The sequence below is a fragment of the Dendropsophus ebraccatus genome, chromosome 2 (assembly GCF_027789765.1).
Source record: "Dendropsophus ebraccatus isolate aDenEbr1 chromosome 2, aDenEbr1.pat, whole genome shotgun sequence".
NCBI lineage: Eukaryota > Metazoa > Chordata > Amphibia > Anura > Hylidae > Dendropsophus > Dendropsophus ebraccatus.
Window position 1 is genome coordinate 122,725,768 of NC_091455.1, and position 26,358 is coordinate 122,752,125.

General features: G+C 38.7%; 1 long non-coding RNA gene across 1 annotated transcript in view; it reads left to right on the forward strand.

The window, feature by feature from the left end:
• Nucleotides 1-26,358, forward strand: part of LOC138784647 (uncharacterized) — a 46,495-nt gene that overhangs the window by 6,062 nt on the left and 14,075 nt on the right. The window contains exon 2 of the long non-coding RNA XR_011361899.1: nucleotides 3,377-3,444. This is a non-coding gene — a long non-coding RNA (uncharacterized lncRNA). The remainder of the gene's footprint in view (nucleotides 1-3,376; nucleotides 3,445-26,358) is intronic.

A 26,358-nucleotide genomic window follows, 5' to 3' on the forward strand; every position in this document is an offset into this window, starting at 1 on the left:
GTATGGTCTTCTTTGCAACTGCTTGCTGGCTACCCTTTTCTGGACTTCTATGAGTCTTTGGGGGTTCTTAGTACTGGGAGACATTGTTAACACAAATAAGGGAACTTCTAAATGGTTCATTTCATCAGGTTTGCTAAATTTTACCACTATTTAGAAAATGTATTTATAGCACTGCTATAATGTAGAGTATGCTCAAAGTTTGCTCAACTCTACTGTAGATCTTTTATTTCAAAATATAAAACATTACAACAATAATAAACAATGACATAACAACAATAACATACAAAAATTTAACTGTTAGAGATGAGCGAGTAGTGAAATATTTGACTTTCGAGAATTCAAATCGAGTAGGCACCGAGATTCGACTATTCGAACGAATACTCAATCCCATTATTGTCTATGGGAAAAAAATTCTTGGAAATCCAAATTCGACCAAGTCCCCCATGAAACCTCCCTAAACGATGCCAAAACCTCCGGAATAACACTGTGACATCAGGGGGAGCATGCCTGGGTGCACCCAACACCCCAAAATCGCAGTATAATGCCACTGTCCGCAGTTGCGAATGAAAAATATTTACGAACGTTTACGGCAATGTTCACACATTTCCTTTGTATTTCATGCGCAACGTTACATATATGATTCCAATGTGCGTCCGTAAAGCATCATGTGATTCGCGCGCATCACGCATTATGCTGTACGAACGCTAGGCCGCAGCAGAGATTGGCACACTGGGTATCACGTGCTTTTTACTGGGCAACTGGCACACTGGGTATCACGTGCCTTTTACTGGGTAACTGGCACACTGGGAATCACGTGCCTTTTACTGGGTAACTGGCACACTAGGTATCACGTGCCTTTTACTGGGTAACTGGCACACTGGGTATCACGTGCCTTTTACTGGGTAACTGGCACACTAGGTATCACATGCCTTTAACTGTGCAACTGGCACACTGGGTATCACGTGCCTTTTACTGGGCAATTGGCACGGTATCACATGCCTTTTACTGGGTAACTGGCACACTAGTAGGTATCACATGCCTTTTACTGGGTAACTGGCACACTAGGTATCATGTGCCTTTAACTGGGTAACTGGCACAATATGTATAACGTTAACGTGTCCTTAGTGGGCTAAACCAGGGACACTATAAGTCAATTGTACACACAGGGTACTGGAATGAATACAGCTGCTGCAATCTATTTCTTAGCACTGAGAAGTGCTTTGGATGCAGAGATGACTTTTTCGCTGTATCTTAGCCCTGAGAAGGACTTTTGGGTTCAGTAGTAATCCTGCCTAGCCAAAACGCTATTAAAACCTATCTCTCCCTGCTTGAGGAACTCTCCCTGACTAGGTTGAAAGTGCATCTGCGGTCGAGAGGCGGGAGGCTTGTATTTAAGATTCGAGGTCATGTGGTTCAGCCATCCAATGAGGGTATATACAGTTTTCGCACTGTGTGCGTACTCCCAGGCTCCCTCACGGCCTCCCTGCATGGTGATTGGATTAAAAAAAGCGCCAAGTACGATGGGAGGGCTTTCGAATGTTTGCCGTATATTCAACACACTACTCGATTGTATTCAAATCTTTCGAATATCGCAATATTCGATCGAATACCTACTCGATCGAATTGTATTCGCTCATCTCTAATAACTGTACATTATATACAAGACCCAAAGTCTATAAAGTTGAGGTATTAGCTGGTCAGCTCACTGTTCAGGTATTAGCTCCCTCTCACCACACAAACCACTCGCACCTTACATGCAAACTATATATCTAATATTAATAACACTAAAAATACTCATAACCATTAAGCCCTGGTCGGCATGCTTTCCACACCAATATATAAATAAATAATTCCTCAAACTCATCCCATGCCCCCAGTACATGATAACGAATGTCCATGAGGATTTTGTAGTCATGTGAAAGTCCCACCAAAGACCCAAATAAAACCTCTCCCCATATATAACCCACTACCCAACCTAACACTAATCCTCAACCCCAGGTGCAGGAACAAACACTGAAAATAGTAAAAATGTAGAAATAATAGTAAATATGTACAAATAAGCACATACTAATAATATATACAGGACAAAGTAGACGTAACAAAAATACACAATAAACTATATAACACTCTAAGGTATTTTGTGCTCTTCTAAAGTCAAAGTTCATGTCAAAGTTTGGGTGTTGCAACACGTTTTACTAGAAAGTAAACTAACGATGGCTTTTTACAAGCCATCAAAATAAAATTTTGGCTAGTAGCAGCAGAATTGGCATCTAAAAAAGTATGCAAAAATGACACTATGCACTATTTTTTAAATAATAATTTGTGTACCACAAATAAAAACTGACACACTTGAATTGCAGTGTAAAGCTTATAAAGTGGATTTTAGGATTTTAGAAGATAATGTAACAGTTCTTGTATATGTCTTGTGCTTCCTGGTTTTATCTAATGTGGCAGGCATGGGGTTTCAGCCAGGTTGATTTGTATTTGCCCTCTGAAATTATTTTTTCATTTGGCCCATATTTCTTGTGAAGCCTCTGGCTTTGCAGATAAAGGGGTGGAGTCTCATCATGAGAGTTCCCTTAATGAGATGCACTTCCTTTTAGTTTTGATGCTTTCTGAAAACTGCTGCTTTCATCCTGTTGTTGACACAAAATCAGCTGACCCAGGACAGGCTATATCTTTTGACACATTAAGCACTGAGATTTTCTGTGGGCCAGACTGGTGATAACATGACACAGTTAAAGTAATGAAATGCATAGATGCACCTGTGTAAGACTTAAAGGGGTTGTCAAACAAAAATATTTTTTCTTTCAAATGAACTGGTTTCAGAAAGTTATATAGATTTGTAATTTACTTCTGTTAAAAAATGTCAAGTCTTCCCATACTTATTAGCTGCTGTATGTCCTGTAGGAAATGTTTTCTTTTAAGTCTGACACTGTGCTCTCTGCTGACATCTCTGGCCAAGACAGGAACTGTCCAGAGCAGTACAGGTTTTCTATGGGGATTCTCATAGTAAGCCTCTCCTTCTCTGGAGAGTTCCTGTCTTGGCCAGAGACAGGAGAGACAGGAGTGCTTCTTTAAGGCCACTTACGGATCCGCTGCGATCCTGTGTCCTGTTATTTCTATGTACCCCATAGAAAATGACAGGACACAGGATTGCAGTGGAATTTGCTGCGGAACTCGCAACGGGAAATCCTCTCTGAATCCTGTATGTATGAAACTAGCCTAAGCCAATTAATTTCTTCCCAGTGTTCCTAATCAGTTATGAGACATTTTTGAATTTCTACATTTTATTTTTAATTTACAATGCTTTCACAGATAGTTTGTATTTGTATTTATTGGTGTCTTTTTTTTAATTATTTTTCATCTTTTCAAGATTATTTATATTGCTGCTATAAAGCTGTGAGGCGGTTTTCGACACCTATGATGGACTATTTTGTACAGGTATTTTTGCAATAAACTCTAGTTAAAATTGTATTTTGTATAATCATGCTTTTTGATGATTTTCTTGCATATTGTGACCAAATAAATCATCCATCATTTTGACATAGAGGAAATAAATAAGATTGAATAATACTTTGTCGTTTCTGTGTCCAGGTGTTTCTAAGATTTTATCTCTGTGGAATTTGGCTTTTTCTGCGGAAGGCAAATCTGCCTTAAGATGCAGTAACATGACACAGTAATAGTTCACCATAATGACAATGTGATAGTTGCCATTAATTACAAACAAACACTGTTCTATTCCTTTTCACTTGACATATGGACAGTTCAGCTCTTTCATGCTACCTGACCAGAGATAATATTTATAAACTAAATGTGGCAAATATTTTTCAGCTTTAGAAGGGAGGAAATAATTATTAAAAGGTAACTAAGATCATATAAAAATAGTTCATACACCACTACTACTACTTATACTGTTATTATTATTATTATTATTACTCTATAAACAGTGTTTAAATACATAATTTAAGACAGAAAAAATATAAACATGAAGTAAATAGAGACAATAGAGTAAAGTGGCATAAAGGATTCTGCTAGTAAGGTTTTAGAATCTACTAGAAAATGGATGCCTCAAGGCCATGGTCCCTCCACTGTACACTGGTCTATCCTGGGCATGCAGAATCCAGCTAGAGGATAGGTGGAGTGCACAAGCCTGGTTAAGCAGCTACTCCCGTCACATGAAGCACAGAAAAAAAAGGCCAGCACATCCAGTACAACCATTTTCCCTATGGAGATACTCACTGCCATGGCAAAAATACTAAAACAAAAACAGAAAAGTGCAAAAGCACACTACAGATGCTAAGAAATACTGTATGCATAATATAAATAATTACAATGTCAAAATTGCTATAGAATTTTTTGGAAAAAAAATGTGTTCTTAGTTTATCATTTTATCAAATAGTGTGTACCATTCCACTGCATCAGGGGTAGGGAACCTTGGCCCTCCAGCTGGTGTAAAGCTAAGGCTTTGGCTGTCCAGCCATGATGGGAGTTGTAGTTTTGCAACAGCTGGAGAGCCAAGGTTCCCTACCCCTGCACTACTACTTAAGGTGACCTCACAGAGGGATGGAATCTACAGTGTACATTGACCTCTCCTGGACTACACAGGCTACACAGTGGGCTTGCAGAATATTATGTACACAGAATATCTTAGCATCTGCAGTGTGCTGTTACACGTTTCTGTTTTTGTGTCTGTATTTTGGCATGGCAGCTCACACTTGCATAGTGAACATAGTTGTGTTGTATGTGCTGTTCATTTTTTTGTTTTTCAATAATTCAACAACAGTCACTGATGTCTCAACTCTGATTCCTAATTTCTGGACCCATATTATAATGAATTCTTAATTATAATGTATCTCAAAATGCATGCTACTTTTATGCACTAAATACTTTACTAAAAAACCTTGGTTAGCTGAAATTTTTTTTAGTTTCATTGCTATATCTGCAATTTTTTGGGGGTCTTTTTTTTATACTTGCTCGGTGGAACAGAGTCTGATGTTTGACTGCAGCTATGTAAGCCTATGATCTTTTTTATAGTACATGAAGTGATAATCTGCCTCTCTGGTAATGTTTTTTTTTTAATAGCTACTGTAAATTAAGCCAATTCTTTGGTGTGTATTAGAGCTCTTGTATGTATTTAAAAAAGTTCTCATCCTGCTAGATTAGGACTTCTTAAATGTTAAAACATTGTTTAGAAAACTTCCTAGGCCAAGTCTTCTTTCAGACTGATCCAGGACTGCTGTCTCTGCAACCAATATACTGTAGTTCCACCCCATTTAATTTATGTATCAACTAACTGGTAATGCCAGTGCTGAGGGGCTGGAGTTTGATGCCCTACTAATTGACAGGAAAAGTCAGAATTTTTACCAAACACTTAAAGGGTTATCTCATATGATATTGTTATTCTTTATCCACAGGGAGATGACATGCTAATTGCAGGGGGGGGGGGGGGGGGGTTGACTACAGAAAACAAAAGGGAATTGTAATCGGGAGTAAATGGAGCACACTGCACATGCAGGACCCATTCTTCCTTCATTCTCTATGGGTCCACCAAAACATTGCTGAGTGCTGAACTACAAGCCCCCAAGTTATTACAATATTATAACTACTGTATTGCACTGGACTGTGTTGTTGCCACTAGTATTCTTTTGTATTGCCCTACGATATCCTAAGTAAACTGTTCTATTTAATCTAGCATATCTCTTCCACATCCCCACACACATCACTACACTTGGGTTAATTATTTTTCTGTGCTGGTGAGGCGCCAAACTGTTCAAGGTGGGTTCTATACCACTTCAGGATACCGTGACAAGTGCCCAAGTGACCCTAGGATCACTCAGCTAACACCATCGTAACAGCTGACCCGGTGGGAGTTCACCCCAAACAACCACTCCCATTCACCTCATGGCATGTATACCCCTTTAAAGTGACACTGTCACCCCCTTTGTGTATGAGGACTTCACTAAACAGCTGTAAAGCCTAAATTGTGCGGTTTTCATACCTTACTTTATAATAGATTTCTTGGTGCTTAGTCAAATGAAAAATACTTTTTATTGTTTGCCCCTCCATGACGTCATCAGCATCTAGGCCTTGTCTCCTCGGCGGCCATCGGAATGGGCCGTCCAAAAGGTCTAGATTCCACCCCCTTTAGTTCAGCCCATTCTAATGGCCACCAAGAAGGCAGGCCTAGATATCAAGACGTCAGGGAGGGGCCTATGTCACAGATGTGGGTGGGGCAAAGTGGCACAATGGTTGTGAAGCCCCGCCCAAGTGGCACAATCCAACAACAATAAAAAACATTTTTCACTGGACCAAGCACCAAGAAACCTATTATATAGTAGGGTATGAAAACTGCAGAATTTAGGCTTTGCAGCTGTGTAGAGAAAGGGGGTAACAGTATCACTTTAACTATAGCCATACATTAATAGGAGTTAAAGTTGATTCCATATGAGGCCATATATTTGTAGAAATTACATTTAGTCAAAAATATGTTGACATTGTTGCAGATATTATGGATGTGGTAGACATTTTTTTAAAGAATAGTATAGAAACTGGAAACATATTGGCTGGCACTTTTAAATTACAGCAGCTTTCCAGTATGAAAGTATTTTGCTGCAATGTTAACATCTTGGTATTAGAGTGAGAGATTTACTAACTGTTGAGAATTAAAAGATGACAACAAATCTAGCTGCAGTTAGTAATGTCACTTTGGCAAAAATCTATGTATGTAAAATTAACTTATCCATCGAAATGTATTAAAGAGGTTATCGAGGGAGCAAAGGATGACTGAAGCCCTCTGCTTCCTTGCACTCTTTTCCTGTGATTCCACATCTCGGAAGTGAAGATCCCGATCATTGTGTGCGGGAAAGGTTTTGCCCACACACAATGATAGGGATATACACCGGCCCCTCTCCACTTCTCAAAAGCCATACTTCCGATATGTGACATCACAGCAATAAAGAGCAGGGGAGTAGAAGGCTTCAACTCCTTTAAAGGGGTTATCCAGTGAAAATCTTTTTCTTTCAAATCAACTGGTGTCAGGGGAACTCACCTCCCATGTGGGTGTGGCAGGTGAGATTTTTTTTTTTTCTTTCCATCATTTGTTGTCATCATGGGGGACATCTCACTTATGTGAGCTGAACATGGGGCCATCTGCTTTAGGGGGTCTACAATGGGAGCCATTTACATTCTGTGTCCCTACTCCTGTTGCTTATCTCTATATGCATGTGATTGTGTATGTATGCCTCTACTCTGCACATTTACCCATAAACATGGCCATGAATTCTACTGGTTTTAAATTACTGTGTATGTCTATTCTCATTATACAGGAACACTCATACCTGATCATTATCACAGGAAGGGAAATAGAACCATATGCATTTGCCTGCCTTCTGGCTCATGCTCCAGCTACATGAGAGCCACAAGAGGCTCAGTGGTACCAGCCAACTAATACTAGTCTAATCATTTAAAGCTCCTCAATTAGGAAATACTGTAATAATAAATAAAATAAAAAAATATTGTTACCAAATATTGCAGGGAAATCAGTTGTTACACACAAATAAAAGTTAAAAAATGGTTAAAAATAAAATAAAATATATTAAAGCCCTGTAAACTCTGGAAGAACTCAGAGCATAACATATGGGAAAGATGACATCAACTGGAGATAGAATTTGAATAGTCCTCAGGACAGCAAGGTTTTACATTTTGAGAAAAGATTTTCTTTAAAGGAAAATATAATATATATATTTAGAATGTTCATCCATAACTATATATTGTATATATTTCTAGACAGAGACAAAAGTGTGATTGTTTGAAGTATAGTATTGTTCTTTATGGAAAGTATGTATGCTGGCTAAAAGAGAGATGACATAGTTTGTTTTAACAACCAAAGTCTGCAAATGAATGTCTAACTTTACCAACACCTGGATTAGTAAGGGGAAAATCCCTGCCACAGGGAACAGTGCCCACACACTTTAATTATGGATCTATGTCTACCTGTACATTGAGTCCATTTAACTTTCATGCCTTCAGAGGATATTCATTCAAATGGTATTACAAACTGTCGGTCCTGGTTTTTAAATTTATATAGCAGGATTTTATTGTTTAAAGAGAATTCTAACGTTACTGCTCAGACAATACAACATTGAAATGGTCTTGTTGCTAGTTTTCTTTGATGACTGTTGCACAACTTAAACAATATAGCTACTGTACAGATCAGTTTATTACAATTTCTCAGAGTTTTGGATGCCAAGAAATCTAGCATCATACAAACACAGTAAAATGTTTGTTTCCATTGTTTGTGACATTAAAGATTTAGGAAACCTTACATGGAAATATAAAAAGATAGTCATGAACGTATTTAGATAATACAAATCAATTAAGGCGATTTATATTGAATACTTTACAAAGCCAATCACCTTTCAACTTCATGGAGTAGTCCTCTTGAGATGCACATTTTTGTTTCCTTAGGGGGGTCCCAGGTCTTAGACAGACCACCCAATGTCCCACTAGGATTACAAACAATTAACTGCAGAGGGCATCATGACAACAAGCATTTAATTATCTTACACTAATAACATAACGCCTAAAAGGAAAATTGCCTTTATGGGGACAGTGATGACAGCAATACTGAGAAACAGACTTCCACACAAGGTTACACGTATGTTATACACATGAAGATTTGGGTGTTGACATTTTTTCCACTCCTTGAGTAAATTTTTATGTTGGGGAATTCCAGGCCCTTAAGAGATGCTCCTTATAGATATTATCTGCTCAGCTAATATAATAATGGGGACTATTATCTAATATATTTACTCACATTTCTCTAATCGGATATTTAAAAAGCTGTTTCATTTTTGACCAGGTAACTCAGGGTGAAAATTAGGTATGTACATGGAAATAATGGAAACTGGAAGGCGCGTGTTCTCACACAAAAGCTTCCCCCCTAAAAAAAACTTAAAAGTGAATGTATTTAGCCAGATACGAAAAGATGTTCCTTTTCCTAATCTGTCTATATTTTCTGATTGTAATTTTTTCTCTTTTTTAAATTTTAATTTAAGTACATTTTTATGAGGAAACCATGGTATCTGAGCAGTAGAAATGAGAGTACAAACCTTCACAAACCAAGATCCGTTTTAAACTTACCAAAAATTGTGGGAACAAACCACATTTTTTTAAAGTTTGTACTGAAGTTTATCTAAAATGGCAGCTGCACATAGTATGTTACATTAAAGCATGGGTGCAAGGGGTTATCCACAGTCCCTTGCAGCTTGGCAATGGGCTGCAAAGGACCCCTCCCCTCCCAACTTCAGGCCATCTTCACACTACATAAAAGTACGTCCGTTGTTGCCATCGGCAACAACGGCCGTACTTTTAGCGGGGTGGAACAATGCCTATTGTTCTATGGAATCCCGGCCGCAGCGTATACACATTGTGTATAAGTGCGGCGCCGCAAATAACTGTTATGTCAGTTTTCTGCGGCCGCAATTCAATGAATTGCGGCTGTAGGAAACCCTGTCAGTTCACACAGTGAAGAGAGCGGCTCCAGCCGCTCGCTTCACTGTGTGCTATGGGAAGCTGCGATGCAGGCGCGTTCTGATGCGCCAGCATCAGAGCTCTGCGGCCGGAAAGATGATCCGGGCGGAGACAGGACGTTTCGTGACACGGCCGGGGTCACAGAACGGCTTATTTACACTAGCTACAGACAGGGTTAGAGAGTTAGGTTTAGAGAGGGTTATAGAAGGTTGATTAGGTATCAGGGAGGATGAAGGAATAGCGTGAGCATTGCAGTCTAAGCTGTATAGCTATGAAGGAGGAATAGCATGAGCATTTTTGTATAAGCTGTGTAGCTACGAAGGATGAATAGCATGCGCATACAAGTATAAGCTGTGTAGCTATGAAATGCTTCTGTCCTGTCACTGTGTGTCAGCACAACCTGTCCACAGCTCTCCCGTTGCTTTTTCCAAAACAGTGTCTGGCAGCAGAATAATAGTGTACTTTGTCAAAGTAGCTTCTTATACCAGTGGGACTTGACTGCCTCCCTGTAACTGAGCATGAATATTTAAACCGTTTTGGCGCATCATCATTTATAAAGATGCCAGAAGCTCAGAAACTATTTAAGAGTACTTTCACAATAAAAAACAATAAAGCAGCCATACTTTATTGTTTCTGCTTCTCTTGATACCCTTTGGTGCTGGCTCCACCCCCCCCCTCAGTGAATGGTTCCAGTGATTGGCTCAGTGGGCTGTCAGTAAGCAATATAGAATCATATACAGTACAGCATATGCAGCAGGATGGGGCTATGCTGAGTTAATGGACCCATAGGTCAGCAGTAGAAGTAATACTTTGTGTGCTGTCCATACTATAGTTCAAAGCTAAAGCTTTGGCTGTTAAGGCATGATGGGAGTTGTAGTTTTGCAACAGCTGGATAGCCAAGGTTCCCTACCCCTGCTTTAGCTAATTTTTGTTTTTGCGTTTTCATTTTTTTCTCCTTGTCTATATAAGACCATAGCAGTTGCATTTTTACACCTACAGACCAACATGAGCCCTTATTTTTTGGGTCACTAACTGTACTTTGCAATGACAGGATGAACTTTTGCATAAAATATGCTGCAAAACCAAAAAAAATTATATGCGCTGTGAAATTGAAAAAAAAAAAACACAATTCTTTTTCTTTGGGGGGGCTTCGTTTTTACGCTGTGTGTCCTATGGAAAAACTGACATGTTATATATGATCCTCATATATTAAAACGATTAAAACGATATGCAACTTGTATAACTTTTATATTAATTGATGCCTCGTAAAAAAAGAAAACCTTTTACAGAAAATAAACGTTCCTTAATTGCGCATATGCGATTTTTTTGATCGCTTTTTATTACAATTTTTCTGGATTTGATGCGACCAAAAATGTGCAATTTTGCACTTTGGAAACTTTTTTGCGCTTACGCCGTTTACCGTGAGGGATCATGAATTAAAAAATTTTATATTTCGGGCAATTACGTACACGGCGATACCAAACATGTTTTTATTTATAAAATGGGAAAAGGGGGGGGGGGGGTGATTCAAACTTTCATTAGGGGAGGTTTTTTTTTATTAATAAAAACTAGAGATGAGCAAACCGGGTTTGGGTTCGAGTCGATATTTATTTCTAGCTGGCCATATTGCTTTGTTCCTAACCTGTAGCAGTCTGCATTCTATTCTCCTCCAACATGTGTAGGTTAGTTATGCAGTACAAATTAGGTATCACTTTAATTGTACAGAATAAATTAAACATGTCCGTTTTACTACACAGTGTACAAATAAAGACCTCTAAAATGTATAGAATGGTGTTTTTGTTCATTTTTTCACCCCGTAAGAAACATTTTTGTTTCATATTACATTTTATGGTGAAATAGAGGATGCCATGAAAAAGTAAAATTGGTCCTGCAAAAAAAATAAAAACAAAAAACAACAACAACCCCCCTATGGCTCTGTAGATAAAAAAAAGAGAGTAATGCCTCTTAGAAAGCTGGGAGGAAAGAATGAAACCACTAAGAAGAAACTTGACAGGGTCAATAATGGGTTAAGAAATAGATTGTTCTTCTGAGTATGTTTTTTTTAAGAGAAAGCTTACTTTCTGAATTCTTTTTTGCAAGGCTTGTACTGTGAGGTTGTACACATTCATTACTTCAACTACAAATTACACGCTGTGGCAAAGAAACTAAAAATCAAAATACAAAATATAAAAAATGTGGATGCACTTGAAAATTCCTCTGTTTTTAAAACTTTGCCTCAACTGAGGCCAAAATTCACTTAGTGATAAAAAAAAAATCTGGAAATATTTTGATAGTATTTGTTCGAATATGTCCTAAATGGTCATGTCTCTTGCTGTCAAAAAACACTGTAAATATAGAAATGAGAATAACTTTAATAAATAAACAACAAAGCTAATGGAACATTATGTACTTGATGACTGAGATAAAACAGACTCTTGTGCTATAGCTGTGTTCTGCTATGTTCTAGGACTCAAAAGCTCTTTATATATGTAAAAAAGAAATGGCACTTTCAGTGACTATCAGTATTGGCCAAAATGGGGGATACAATGCTTGTTTTCTATATGGTTACTGCAGCTGAATCATACTGAAAGATGTAAAGGGAGTTTCACATTTGGCAGGGGAAACAAGATTAGGAAGTTAACTGAATATCATCAATCATTTCATGTCATTGAAATGGAATTTTTACTCAACTTCTTTAAGTATGTTAACAACTCAGTCGTCTCACTGCACAATTCCTAAGCTACCTCAGGGTAAACTTACAATGAATATGTAATTTGCACAGCAAACATCATAAATGATCTTTTTATATAGTATTCTATTAACAGAAATTCAATTTATACAACCATCGCATAATCCAGCACTGTACCAGGACCTGAGGAAATTTTACAATGGCCCATACTTAAAGAAGAGGAATGGAAGAAGAGACAAGTCAATTTAGGTTAAATACAATCATTAATTTACAATTATACTTATAATCCCACCTGGACATACAATGATAACTTAATCTATATCCCCAAAAGGTATTAGTCCAGATAAACCTCAAAACATCAACACCTCTACATAAATTTGCATACTGAAAAAACACTGAGGCTAGTTCCCATAAAAACCATATACTTTATTGGTAAAAAATCATTAATTTACAGTATACCACAGATGAAAAAAATATAAAGAGAAAAATTCTACCTCTCTATGATACTATTTATTTTCTGACCCTTTACCACAGCACACCATATTGTAGCATGGTGATTGGCTTGGGGAGAGAATATGCACTCTGTACTATTACAGCAGGGGGTTGTACAGTCACAGCGGCTGTTATGTGCAACTGACACCACAGTGCAATGGGCAAGGTTGGTGATTACTCTAATCTTAGCTGTATAACCCCTTAGACTTCATGGCCAGTAGTAAATGCAGCCTTTAGGGGTTTTCGGATGACCCTTGTAAGTCTATTACATAGTAACATGGCGGCTGAGACAAGGTCTCTCATGCATATAAAGTAAACCAATTAGGCAGCTAATCGTAGTCTGCATGTCAATTTTACTCTAACAGGCATAACACATTGCAAAATAGCAAATATGTAATAAGTCCCATATTGGTTAAAAATAAGTTTAATAAAGTTTTGTGAACACATGTAAACCTTTTTTTCAAAGTGTTTTATTCTTTAAAAAGATTAAGCCCCTACCTCTACAGTTAGTTTTGACATGACATATTTTCCTTTTTTATGTATGATATTAATTAATATTAGAGATAAGCAAACCAAACTTCATGAAACTGAGATTTTTTTTTTTTTTACTTTATTCTTTATTCCTTTTCTAAATAATACCACAATTATTAATACAAAATGCCATAACTTACATCATATTAACCCATTTCCCTTGGTTGGTGAAATCTTACTTCCTTCTTGAGGACCTCCTAAAATATCACAGGCTCGACAATCATTTCGTCTGACGTCCTGCCAAGAGATGTCCCCTAGGACACCCGGACTTGTTTTGAATACAGCTGTATCCCCTTAGGGTTCACCCCCTCCACCCTCTAATTCAATCATCCTCTTCTATTCTATTCTCGCCAGCCACTTGTTGATCATCCCGAATCAGTGCCAAATCACGCCTTTTCTTACACTCTCCTCCATACCTTTGAAACCATCTCACCACAGATTACTTCAAAATCAACTTCGGTTCCCACTCCCAAGATTATTCATCCACTCATCCGCCTTTCCCCCCTGCCCCGAAGGAAACCGCCCCCGATTAGGAAACGAATCCCCTCCGGGCCAACGGGCCACTCTATACCACACATTCCGGGGACCCACTCCACATTTAACAGCTAATAGTCACATTTTACAGCTAATAGCCATAGTTCCCCCTGGCATATCACTGTGGGATCCAGCTCCACTCACCCCTCAGGAGTGGGCAGTCTATTTTTCTTTTATTCCCAATTATATCAACCAAGTTCTAACTGGTCCCACAACTTCTCTTAGGTCTCTTCCAACAACAATTGTTCTCACTTCCAAGCATAATTCAGCTCTTACTGATTCGGTTTTCTCCCCAAGGGGCATTAGCGAGGCCTCCCTCTCACTATACTCTCTAGTTCTTACACATTCCTAATCCCCAGGCGTCCAAGGATCATCCCTCCATGTTACACAGGGGGTGTCCTCATATTCCACCAACTTCACTCACAGCGCCACGGCCAGTAAATTACTGAGGAGGCTTTCACTCATGTCTTTGGAGTGACAGCTCACTCTGCAAATTACTGGCCGCAGCACTGTCCTCCTTCAGTCATTGATTGGCTCAGTGGGCTTCACTCTCGACAGCCCACTCAGCCACTCACTGACTGACTCAGATGAGACAGTGCCATGGCCATTGATTGGCACTAGGGATGGTCCGAACCGAGTTCGGTTAGGGTTCGTACGAACCCGAACTCTCGGTAATGATTCCCGTTGTCTGCCCGCTCCGTGCAGCGGGCGGATCCAGCGGGAGGACTGCCTGGAAAACTGGGATACAGCCATAGCCAGAGGCTGTATCCCATTTTTCCAGTTGGTCCTCCCGCTGTATCCACCCACTCCACGGAGCGGGCAGACAGCGGGAATCTGGTGCCGAGCGTTCTGGTTCATACGAACCCGAACCTTGGAGGGTTCGGACCATCCCTAATTGGCACTGAGGGAATACGGACAGGTAAGTATTGATGAACGAATGTGATGAACCACACTATAATAGCTAAACGTCTGCAATTGTTTAGCTGTTTTAGGGCAGTTCATTTAAGGTTTGGTTTGGACGAACCTGAACTTTTCTTCAAAGTTTGGCAAACCTGCCTCTACTTAATACTATAAAAATTTGCTGGTGTAGTCAGTTCTCCATACAGTATAAATATGTTAACTTAATTGTAAGAGAGTGTTAAAAACAAACAAACATGGACATACCAAATTTAACCCCATACTGAAAGTGTACATCATGGGTTGAATGTAAGAGTATGACACAGGCTCGGGAGTTGTGCCCGAGTCATATCCAGCAGTTGCCGCCTGCTTTCTTTAGATGTCACCGATTAGTAATGACTGACATTAGAAATCACTCCTATGCTGGTCACTTTTTAGTTGCTGTAACAGATAGCAACTGCAGCATGTAAATAGTTATGACAGTTCTTATTGTAGGAGAAGTAGCCTTTTCTGTTCTTATTGTAGGAGAAGTAGCCTTTTCTGCATCCCTGCAATGAAATTGTGGGGTGCCTTCTGGTTGTCATGGCATCTCAAGGCCTCTGCTAGGTCTTGGGGCCTGTTGTGACTGCTCTGCTGCTACACTGTCACTGTAGCAGACAGTACAAAAAGAGAATCCACTTAATCGATCAGTATAATTCATTATACTGATCAATTCCTTATAATAGGTCCTGAGGGGACATTAAAAAGTGTGGGGAAAAAAATGAAATCGCTCCTTCTTAAAAAATGAAAATAAATAGAAAATAAATATAAACTTAAATTACCCCTTTTCTTATTTTCCAAACATACCAATTTAAAATAAACAAACAAACAAACATACATATTTCGTATCCCCACATGAAGAACATTCTGAACCATTAAGTTATAACATTCCTGAACATTATATCAAACAAAGAATGGAATAAAACATTTTAAAACTCACTTCTTCACAAATTTGCTACCAAGGTTTTTTATTATAAAGTGTTTTATTACTTATATATTAAAGTGCAAAAACAAACTACCCTCGTTTGATATCAATAGATTAAAACTTTCATGTAGAATAAATTTAGCTCATTAGTTTTACTGTATGGTGAATTTTAAAATTATTGTCCCACAAATTTGCACAAATGCATTTTTTTAAATTAGTTTTGCCCTACAAATATGTTTTTTGGGCTTTTTAATACATTATATGTCAAAATATAGAGCCATTAAAAAGTAAAAGTAAAAATTTCATACAAAATAAGCTTTTTCCTTCCTCTGCATTTTAGAAGGTACGGAGGAAGAAAATGAAAACTAATAATTTAACTTTGGGGTTAAGCAGGTTTTTTATGTTTCAATCTTTTTTTTTCACAGCTTACTTCAAGGAAACTTAGTGTGCAGCATCAGAGACTTCTGTATATGCTTTTTGTGGTGCCACTATTGATGTAGGGTGCCTCCGACATCTGAGCAGTTCTCCATTAAATGAATCTCAAAAAATGTTTGATTCTGACAAATCTCAGATTTGTGGAAATTTGGAATGAGTTGGTTTTGTTTTGAATTAATATACCCTTCCCTAGTGATTGACCACAAATCATCTGTTTACCAGGAGGGATTTCCCACTGAAACAAGTGGGCTCCTTTACAGTTTATGCATACATACATTAGAACTGCTATGTGTAAATTGCTGTTCATATCCTTATTCATTTTATTAAGGTTGTGATACAGTTTCTTTACTCTGACCCTAATCACCAGGTTCAAAGGAGTTGTCCCACACCATTATGAAGTTATAGCAAACCCTAGTGAAAAGCCATCCTATGCCTAACATACGAATACCTCTTAAAAATCTGCATCATTGATAATGAATGTGAAAGTCTTTATTTAAATTTTGTGTTGGATCAAGTAAAAAATCTGATTTTGTTTTTGGTTGCAATCTTTAGTTGTTACTTGTAAAGCTGTGTTGAGTTTTACAGATGACGCACTGCCTTCTTTTGAAGGGTTTTTGTTTTAACAGACTCAAGTGAACTGTTCTCTTGCTTATTTGTGTCAAACACATTTTGCTGAATAGACCAGATAGTGATTTGGCCTGCAGGAAACTGTACAGTCCAATAAATTCAGTTCTCATTGATGTTATGTTAATAGAGTACTACAATCAAAACCAATAAAGGAAGAAAAACAAATGACATTGTAAAGTGAATAATAAAAAGGTAATGTTTAATGATCTGTTATTGACTAGTATTCTTCAAGTAATGTAGCTATAGATTTCTGCAATGTCTTCATGTATCTAGAACAATGAGCTGTAGTGTCCATGACAATAAAGTGAAGAGATGTGGCCAAACACCATATTATCTTAAGGGTTAAAAAGGGATCAATTATGAGCTTAACCTATTGTAAGTACTGGGCAACTGTAAGAATTTTTATTAATAATATTTATATAACAATAACTTTACAGAGGGTACAAGTACAGACATTACAGAATAACAAACTAACAATTCAAAACAAGAAAAATGAGCGAAGACGCTTCTCACAAGAGCTTATCTTTAGGTAAATGGGGGGGGGGGGAGATTAAAAGTTCGTAGCGGCCCAGCCAACAAAGGTGGTACAGTACCATAAAAGGGGTGCACCAGAACACGCTGTTCATGGACATGCCTTTTGTTCTTTTTGGGTAGGATCTGTCCAAGTGGACTGTGGACAGTTAAAAGTAATTCTTCATGCTGTATCATGAAACATCATGATACACTTGCTTTTTTGTTATTAATAAAAATATAATAAACAATAAATATGTATAACTAGAAAAATCAATACATTGAAGTTCCACATACCAATATTCGGATTGTGATGGCTGAACACCCTTTGCTGCCTCCTGGCTGAGGGGTGAGGGGGTTATAGGGGTTGAGCTGGATAGGGTGGATGAAGGGAGGAAGTAGGAATAAGATAAGGGAGAGTTAATTACTCTTTTTTTTTTGTATCTCTTTTGTGTTGTTGTGGGTTCTCTTTTGATCCCCCTTTAGGTTTTTATGTTTGAGTTATAGAGTTTTGTTGGTTTTCTTGTCTCATGATCTTGTATGGCACTTTGCCCCCTCCTTGCCATTCATCTTTAGCCCTCTGTTATGTATGCATGGAATTTTGAATATTTAGTAGTATAAAAATGTAAAAAGTTTTTTTTCTATCTCCTTTCCTTCTGCTCTGTGGGGAGAGAGGGAGGGGTGCTGTGTGAGCGGTGGCCCCAGTCTTCGCACAAGGCCACTGGCTTTTGGGATTAAATATTTCAAAGGATAAGAGAAAATATCCATAATATTGTCTGACCATGAAGTGGGTGGTATACCTACCCTAGTTTTAGCAGAGGTGAGCCCCAGTGGAGGAGTCGATGTAGGTACATTCACTTTATTCATTGGGTAGTATGTGTAGATGGAATGAGAGAAGAGAATAAATGGGTATGAAAGTAATGGGGGGCAGAGGGGATAAAGGAGGTCAAGTAATGATGTGAGGAGGTGCTGAGTAATTCATGGTAAGAGTATTCCTTCTCTCTCTCCTTGTCCTCCCCTTTTCCTCTCCTTTTTTTTTTTGGGGGGGGGGGGGGGCTGTTATATTTTGTATGTTTTGATGTAGGACTCGGGGGGGGGGGGGGGTTGGGTAGGTTTGGGAAAGGCAGGGAGAGGAGCAGGGTGGTTTTGTTTTTAAAGTAATTGTATTAAATATTTGGACATAAAAGGGTTAAAGCTTTCTTGCATTTTTGTTTGTACAGTTTGTTTGTAAGGCATTGTAAAAAAAAATCACATAATAAGATCCTTACCTGTCACAAGACACATGAACAATATAATTTAAGCAAACTAAGCATAGTAATGTCTGTTGTCTCCGTGTAAACATATAATTTTAACATTTTTTAATTAATCAACTGTCATTTAGTGTGACTGCAATTCTGTCAAATTGTTTGATCTTAGAGCATTAAACTCTTTGTTCCAAATTGCTTAAAGACAAACAGAAACACTTTCATGAGAACAGGAACCCTCCCCTCTAATTAAAACAAGGGAACTATTATTAACATGTTTGTAAACATTCATATTACATTTTGGTAGTCAGTGAGTAAGTGGAGTTTACTTTTATGGAAGTACACTACAACTTAATATTTCATATAAAAAATTTTGACAACTTATAGTACTGTGTTCAAAGTTGTAAAAATTATCTTTACTCTATCACATATAGAGATGAGCAAAACTACTTAGCTTAAACTGATTTTAAACAGAATTTTGCTATAAATTTGGATTTGTCCAAACCCATTTTTTGGGGTTTCATTTCAAGGTCACACATCTGCAGGGGGGGGTTGTCTTGGAGAAGACGTGTCCATGTTTCATGTACTTGTACCATTTGTCTCCTTGTACTACTTATCTTTTAGCTTAGTGGTGATGTATAGTATACTGTATGTCTCTCCACTCAATACCTACCCACATTTAACAGGGGTTCAATGAGAGAGCTCATCTTAGGGAATCACCCTGAAACTAATGTTGGGTGGTTTGATTATTTCTAGTTATGTACGCTGCTTATAAAAGTAGATTGAAATTCTTAAAGTCCTGTATTTCAGCCTTTATCATTTTATAAGGGAAAAAAACCTCAGCACTATTACAAGACATTTGTCTGTTGGGAAACTTTACTCACTTCTGTTTTTGCTCATTTTGTACAGTATACTTTTGAAGTATACTTTTAGCAGAAACATTCAATCTGACTTCAACAATGTCTCTCTTAAGTTTAGTGCTGTAAATGTGTGCAGGTAAATGTCCCAACAGCACCCATGACTAGTGGTTTAAACAAGCACATGGTGAGAAGATACAATTACTTTATGCACCAGAAGCTTTCCCAGCACATAGGTAAACAGACACTGCTAGTGCATTTTGAAAAGAGCTTTAGGGATGATCTAATCAGCAGATCATGAGAATTATAAAGAAGGCAGTGCTACTGTACTGTATATATTGTATGAGTAGGATTAAGAGACATAGCCAATAATGGAGAACATTTTTTGGAGGCACAATTGACAAAGATCAACAATAAAACATTGGGGACATTTACTAAGGAGCACTAATGTAGCACTGCAATCGTAAAACATCTAAATAAAATTGCAAAACAGTTGCAGAAAAATAAAAAAAATTACTCAAGCATATTCCCCTGGTATTGACCAGACATAGGCCAAAACTTGTTTGTGTGATTTTTTAAAAAGTTGCAAATAATAAATTGGGTGCTAATCCCGGATTATATGAACTTTTGGGTGAAAGCTCAAAACAGACAGACTGAAAAAAGTTGCATCCCAAAAATATTTGCCCGTGGGATACTGGTTCATAAATAGAATTTAGACCAAAAATAGGCAAAAGATTCAATTATTCACCGAAAAATAGGTGTCAAGTCCTTGATAAATTTCCCCCATAGGTTTGTATTCATGCTTTCTATTAATTTATATTGAGCAAAATTTTTCCCACACTTACAGAGACAAAAGGATCCTAATCCATGGAGATTCAACCCTGCAATTGTTCCCAGATAAGCACTGTAGACAAGCTGACAAAAGAAAACACTGACTGGTAGCAAAAGTATACACTGACTGGTAGCAGAGGTACAGAATCACAGAGACAGAATCAGGTCAAGAGACAAACAGAGGTCAGAATTAGTGATGTGCAAACAGTAAAATGTTTGAGTCAAACCTCGAACCTAGACAGGTGGGGAGAAGCTGGAATTACCATCCAGAAGAATAAACTGGATACATGGAACAACTAATTGAAGAAAATTTGGCTCTAAGAATGACAAAAAAAAAAATTAAGAGGGTAAAATCCTTCATTTCTTTCAATGGATAACTGAGGTAGCAGAGTTGAGATAGTGACATAGCAGAGTTGAGGTAGTAAGGTAGTGATGTAGCAGAGTTGAGGTAGTAAGATAGTAAAGTAAGGTAGTAACATAGCAGAGTTGAGGTATTAAGGTAGTGATGTGGCAGAGTTGAAGTAGTAAGGTAGTGATGTAGCAGAGTTGGCAGTGATGTAGCAGGGTGGAGGTGGCAGTGATGTAGCAGAGTTGAGGTAGTAAGGTATTGACATAGCAAAGTTGAGGTAGTAAGGTAGTCACATAGCAGGCTTGAAGTAGTAAGGTAGGGACGTAGCAGAGTTGAGGTAGTAAGGTAGTGACATAGCAGAGTTGAGGTAGTAAGGTAGTGAGGTGGCAGAGTTAAGGTAGTAAGGTAGTGAAATAGCAGAGTTAAGGTAGTAAGGTAGTGATGTAGCAGAGTTGAGGTGGCAGTGACGTAGCAGAGTTGAGACGCAGTGACGTAGCAGAGTTAAGGAAGTAAGGTATTGACATAGGAGACTTGAGGTAGTAAGGTAGTGATGTAGCAGAGTTAAGGTGGCAGTGACATAGCAGAGTTAAGGCGGCAGTGGCATAGCAGAGTTGAGGCAGTAGTGATGAAGCAGAGTTGTGGCAGTAGTGACGCCAGTTGTAGATCTCTCAGCTTTCCTAGCATCTTGGATAGTATTCAGTATAATGGAGTTCTTTCCGCTTTCCTAGCATCTTGTATAATGGAGGTCACCCAGCTTTCCCAGCATCTTGCATAGTAGGCAGTATAATAGAGGTCACCCAGCTTTTCTAGCATCTTGTATAGTAGTCAGCATAATGGCGATAACCCAGCTTTTCTGGCATCTTGTATAGTAGTCAGTATATTGGCGGTCACCCAGCTTTCCTAGCATCTTGTATAATGGCAGTCACCCAGCTTTGCTAGCATCTTGTATAGTAGTCAGTACATGGAGGTCACCCAGATTTCCTAGCATCTTGTATAGCAGTCAGTATAATGGCGGTCACCGAGCTTTCCTAGCATCTTGTGTAGTAGTCAGTATAATGGCAGTCACCAAGCTTTCCTAGCATCCTGTATAGTAATCAGTATAATGGTGGTCACCCAGCTTTCCTAGCATCTTTTATAGTAGTATGATGCAGATCACCCAGCCTACTACAATCTTGTATAGTAGTCAGTATAATGGAGGTCACCCAGCTTTCCTAGCATCCTGTATAGTAGTCAGTATAATGATGGTCACCCATCTTTCCTAGCATTCTGTATAGTAGTCAGTATAAGGGTGGTCACCCAGATTTCCTAGCATCTTGTATAGTAGGCAGAATAATGGCGGTCACCCAGCTTTCCTAGCATCTTATATAGTAGTATAATGGCGGTCACCCAGCTTTCCTAGCATCTTGTATAGTAGTCAGTATTATGGAGGTCACCCAACTTTCATATTGCAAAGATGGAAAGCTATGGGTGGGCTATTTATTAATGCAAAAAATGATGTTTGGGGGATACCCTTGTGAAAATGAAGCTTTTTGGCATTGAGAAAGATTTAGCAACAGAAAGAACTCTACTCCTTGATATATATCTGTATGACAATAACACAATATATATAATATTGTATAACAATAACACACTGTATATATATATATATATATATATATATATATATCTGTATGACTATAACACACGGTGTGTATATTTATATCTATATGACAATAATACATGGTGTATGTATATATATATGTACACACAGTATATCTGTGAACCAGGGGACCTGCACGTGGTACATGGGGCAAAATGCTTTGATCAAATTAAATACCAACATCCTGGCATTGGTTTTTAAATGTAGCCGAGAGGCATTAGTGTCAGCCATAGGTGTGAGGTGCAGTGCTCCTTTCTCTCCTTGTCCGTATTTTATGTTTCTCTCTTTTCTGAGTGTTAGCACTCCTCCTGTAAGAGCCACAAGACCACAATCAGCAGGAGGCACCTGTGTACACATGACTAGTACCTCCTACTTTTTCCATTCTACCTGCAGGAGCAATGGTGAGTGATAAGATCACGTTCACACTTGTGTTGCTTGGTGGCAGCTTTCTCCGCCAGCGGTCCCTGCTGGGTTTTGGGGGGACCCTTGGGGATTGGTTCTGTGACATTGCGGTTGCAGAGCCGTTCTATGGCCTCCCTTCCCTGCTTGTTCTCGCTTTGCAGGGTTAGCGGTCGCTGCCTGACACAGTGGTGAGTTAGTGTAGGGACTGATGTAAACCAGGGGACCTGCACGTGGTACATGGTTTCATCAAATTATATTGATCCTGGCATTGGTTTTTAAATGTAACTGAGAGGCATTAGTATCAGCCATAGGTGTGAGTTGCAGCGCTCCTTTTTCTCCTTTTTTCATATATATATATATATATATATATATATATATATATATATATATATATATGTGTGTGTGTGTGTGTGTATGACAATAACACACGGTATCTATCTATCTTGCTATCTATCTCTATATGACAATAATACACGGTGTATATATTTGTATGACAAAAAAGGGTGCACAAATTACTTGGGAGGGCTGGGTATGACCCACCTGTCCTGGTCCATGTGGGAACCAATGACAGGATACCTCCAAGGTTGTATTCTCTGGAATACTGCCTGTGCCATGCGCATCGCAGGAAACATAAGACAGCAGGAGCTTAGGGAGTTAAATGCATGGCTCAAGTCATGGTGTAGAGAGGAAGGGTTTGGGTTTTTAGAGCACTGGGCTGACTTTTCATTGGGGTACAATCTGTTTTCCACAGATAATTTGCACCTAAATGGAAGGGGGTCCGCTGTGCTGGGGAGACAATCCTAGAAGGGGTGGGGGATTTTAAAACTAGGGATGTGGAGGGAGGATAATGTAGTATGTAATATAGTGGCTAGTTAGAGAGGGGTCACTCAGAACATAGAGATGGAAGGAGAAGGGTCCTGTGGGGGGAGTATAAGAGCAGTGGATAAGGAGATCCATTTGTTGCGCATAAGCAGTGAAGTGAAGCCACAGTACTTCAATAAATCCCATTTCTTATAGTGAAGGGGTTAAACTAGAAGGTAATATAAAGTGTATGGTTACTAATGCCAGAAGTCTAGCCAGCAAGATGGGGGAGCTAGAGGCCTTGGTCCATTGATGTGGTTGGTGTGACATGGCTGGACTCCTCACATGACTGGGCTGTCAAAATTTAGGGATTTGCATTGCTCAGAAGGGACTGGGTGGGCAGAAGGGGAGGAGGAGTGTGTCTGTATGTTAGAAATGATATTAAAGTGAGTGTAAAAGATGCAATAGCGGGTAATGACTGTGATTATGTGGAATCACTACAGAGAGAGGTAAACGGTGAAAAAATTATTCTTGGTGTAATCTATAGACCGCAGGGCCAGTGCTGAGGTGGGTGTGTAATGTACTGAACTGGCTTACTATAGATATAGTCCAAGATAATTAAATAAACTCAATGTAACCAAAGCTCCAGGGCCTGATGGATTACACCCCAGAGTTCTAAGGGAACTCAGTTCTGTCATTTCTTTACCCTTGTATGAAATATTCAGTGATTCTTTGCTGACTGGCATTGTGCCGAGGGACTGGCGTAAGGCAAATGTAGTGCCGATCTTCAAAAAGGGCTCTTGAACTTCCCCAGGTAACTATAGACCGGAAGCTTAACGTCCATTGTGGGGAAACTATTTTAGGGGCTTATAAGGTACTAAGGGACTAAATTTAGGAATATGTAGTGGGTAATAGTATTATGAGTGATAACCAGCATGGTTTTACTAAGAAAAGAAGCTGTCAAACCAACCTGATATGTTTCTATGAAGAGGTGAGTAAAAGCCTTGATGGGGTGGGGGTCTGTGGATATAGTGTACCTGGATTTTGCAAAAGCATTTGACACAGTTCCTCATGGGCGTCTGAATGTTAAGTTAAAATCTATGGGTTTGGAAAGTTTAGTCTGTAACTGGATTGAAAACTGGCTTAATAATCGTACCCAGAGAGTGGTGGTCAATGATTCCTACTCCGAATGGTTCCCAGTAATAAGTGTTGTACCCCAAGGGTTAGAACTGGGCCCCCTTCTGTTTAACTTCTTTATTAATGATATTGAGAATGGAATTAACAGCAATGTTTCTATCTTTGCAAATGAAACCAAGCTTTGTAGTACAGTACCGTCTATGGAAGATGTGCAGATGTTACAGGATGACTTAGACACACTGAGTATTTGGGTGTCCACTTGGCAAATGATATTCAATGTGGATAAATGTAAAGTTATGCACTGGGGTACTAATAACCTGCATGCATCATATGTCCTCTGGAAGAGTCGCCAGTAGAGAAGGATCTGGGTGTACTTGTAGATAATAGACTACAGTGCAGCACACAATGTCAGTCAGCTGCTTCTAAGGTCAGCAGGATATTGCCATGCATTAAAACAGGCATGGACTCTCGGGACAGGGATATAATATTACCGCTTTATAAAGCTTTGGTGCGGCCTCATCTGGAGTATGCTGTCCAGTTTTGGAATCCGATTAATAAAAAGGATGTGCTAGAGCAGGAGAGGGTACAAAGACGGGCAACTAAACTAATAAGGGGAATGGAACATCTTAGTTATGAGGAGAGATTAAAAGAATTAAATTTGTTTAGTCTGGAGAAGAGACGTTTAAAGGGAGATATGATTAATTTATTTAAATATATAAATGGCCCCTACAAGAAATATGGGGAAAAGATGTTCCAGGTAAAACCACATCAAAGGACAAAGGGGCACTGCCTCCTTCTGGAGAAAAAAAAGTTCAATCTTCGGAGGCGACAAGCCGTCTTTACCATGAGAACTGTGAATCTGTGGAACAGTCTACCACAGGATCTGGTCACAGCAAAAACAGTAGAGGTCTTCAAAAGCGGCCTAGACAAGTTCTTAAACCAAAATAACATAAATGTATATGTATAGAACCTATCATCATCTGTCCCCTTCCATGTATTCATCCCCTGCTTATACCCACCTTCCCTACATCCATCCCCTCCTTGGTTGAACTTGATGGACATGTGTCTATCTTCAACCGTATTAACTATGTAACTATATATATATACACACAGTGGTACCTCAGTTCTCAAACTGCTCGGTTCTTAAACTGCTTGGAACTCAAACTGTATTTTCAAGAAAAGTTTGCTTTGGTTCTCAAACCCTTGCTCGTTTCTCAAACACTTTTCGGGCCCCCAGTCTTGAAGTACTCAGTATCTGAACCTTTTTGCGAACATGGATGGTGGGTTGTACGTGGTGAGTTTAGCACTGATGAGGCTTCATATACAGTACAGTGCTGTATAAGACTGCTGGAGTGCATATGCAGTACAGTGGTAGTACGGTCAGTGCACCACCATCTCTCATCCTTTACAGTGCTAGGGTGGGGGTGCATATACAGTAAAGGATGAGTAAGGAGTTTGTGACTACTGTACTATAATTCCTGGGTTTTTTGAATGTTTCTTCTGTATAATGTACTGTACAGTATAGTGCTGCTCTGTAATGTACTGTAGAGATTAAACTGGGCACTATACAATGTAATATATGGGTACTGTAGGTAATTATTGGTGGGTGCTGGAACTAATTAAACACATTTACATTATTTCCTATGGGAAGACACTGCTCGGTTCTCAAACTGCTTGGTTCTTAAACGGCTTTCCTGAACCAATTAAGTTCGAGAACTGAGGTACCACTGTATCTGTATGACAATAACACGCAGAATATATATATATATATATATATATATATATATATATATATATATATCTGTATGACAATAACACACAGTATATTTGAAAAGTATTTCACCTCCAAAACTGACAAAAATTTACTTTTACCAACTCAGGATAA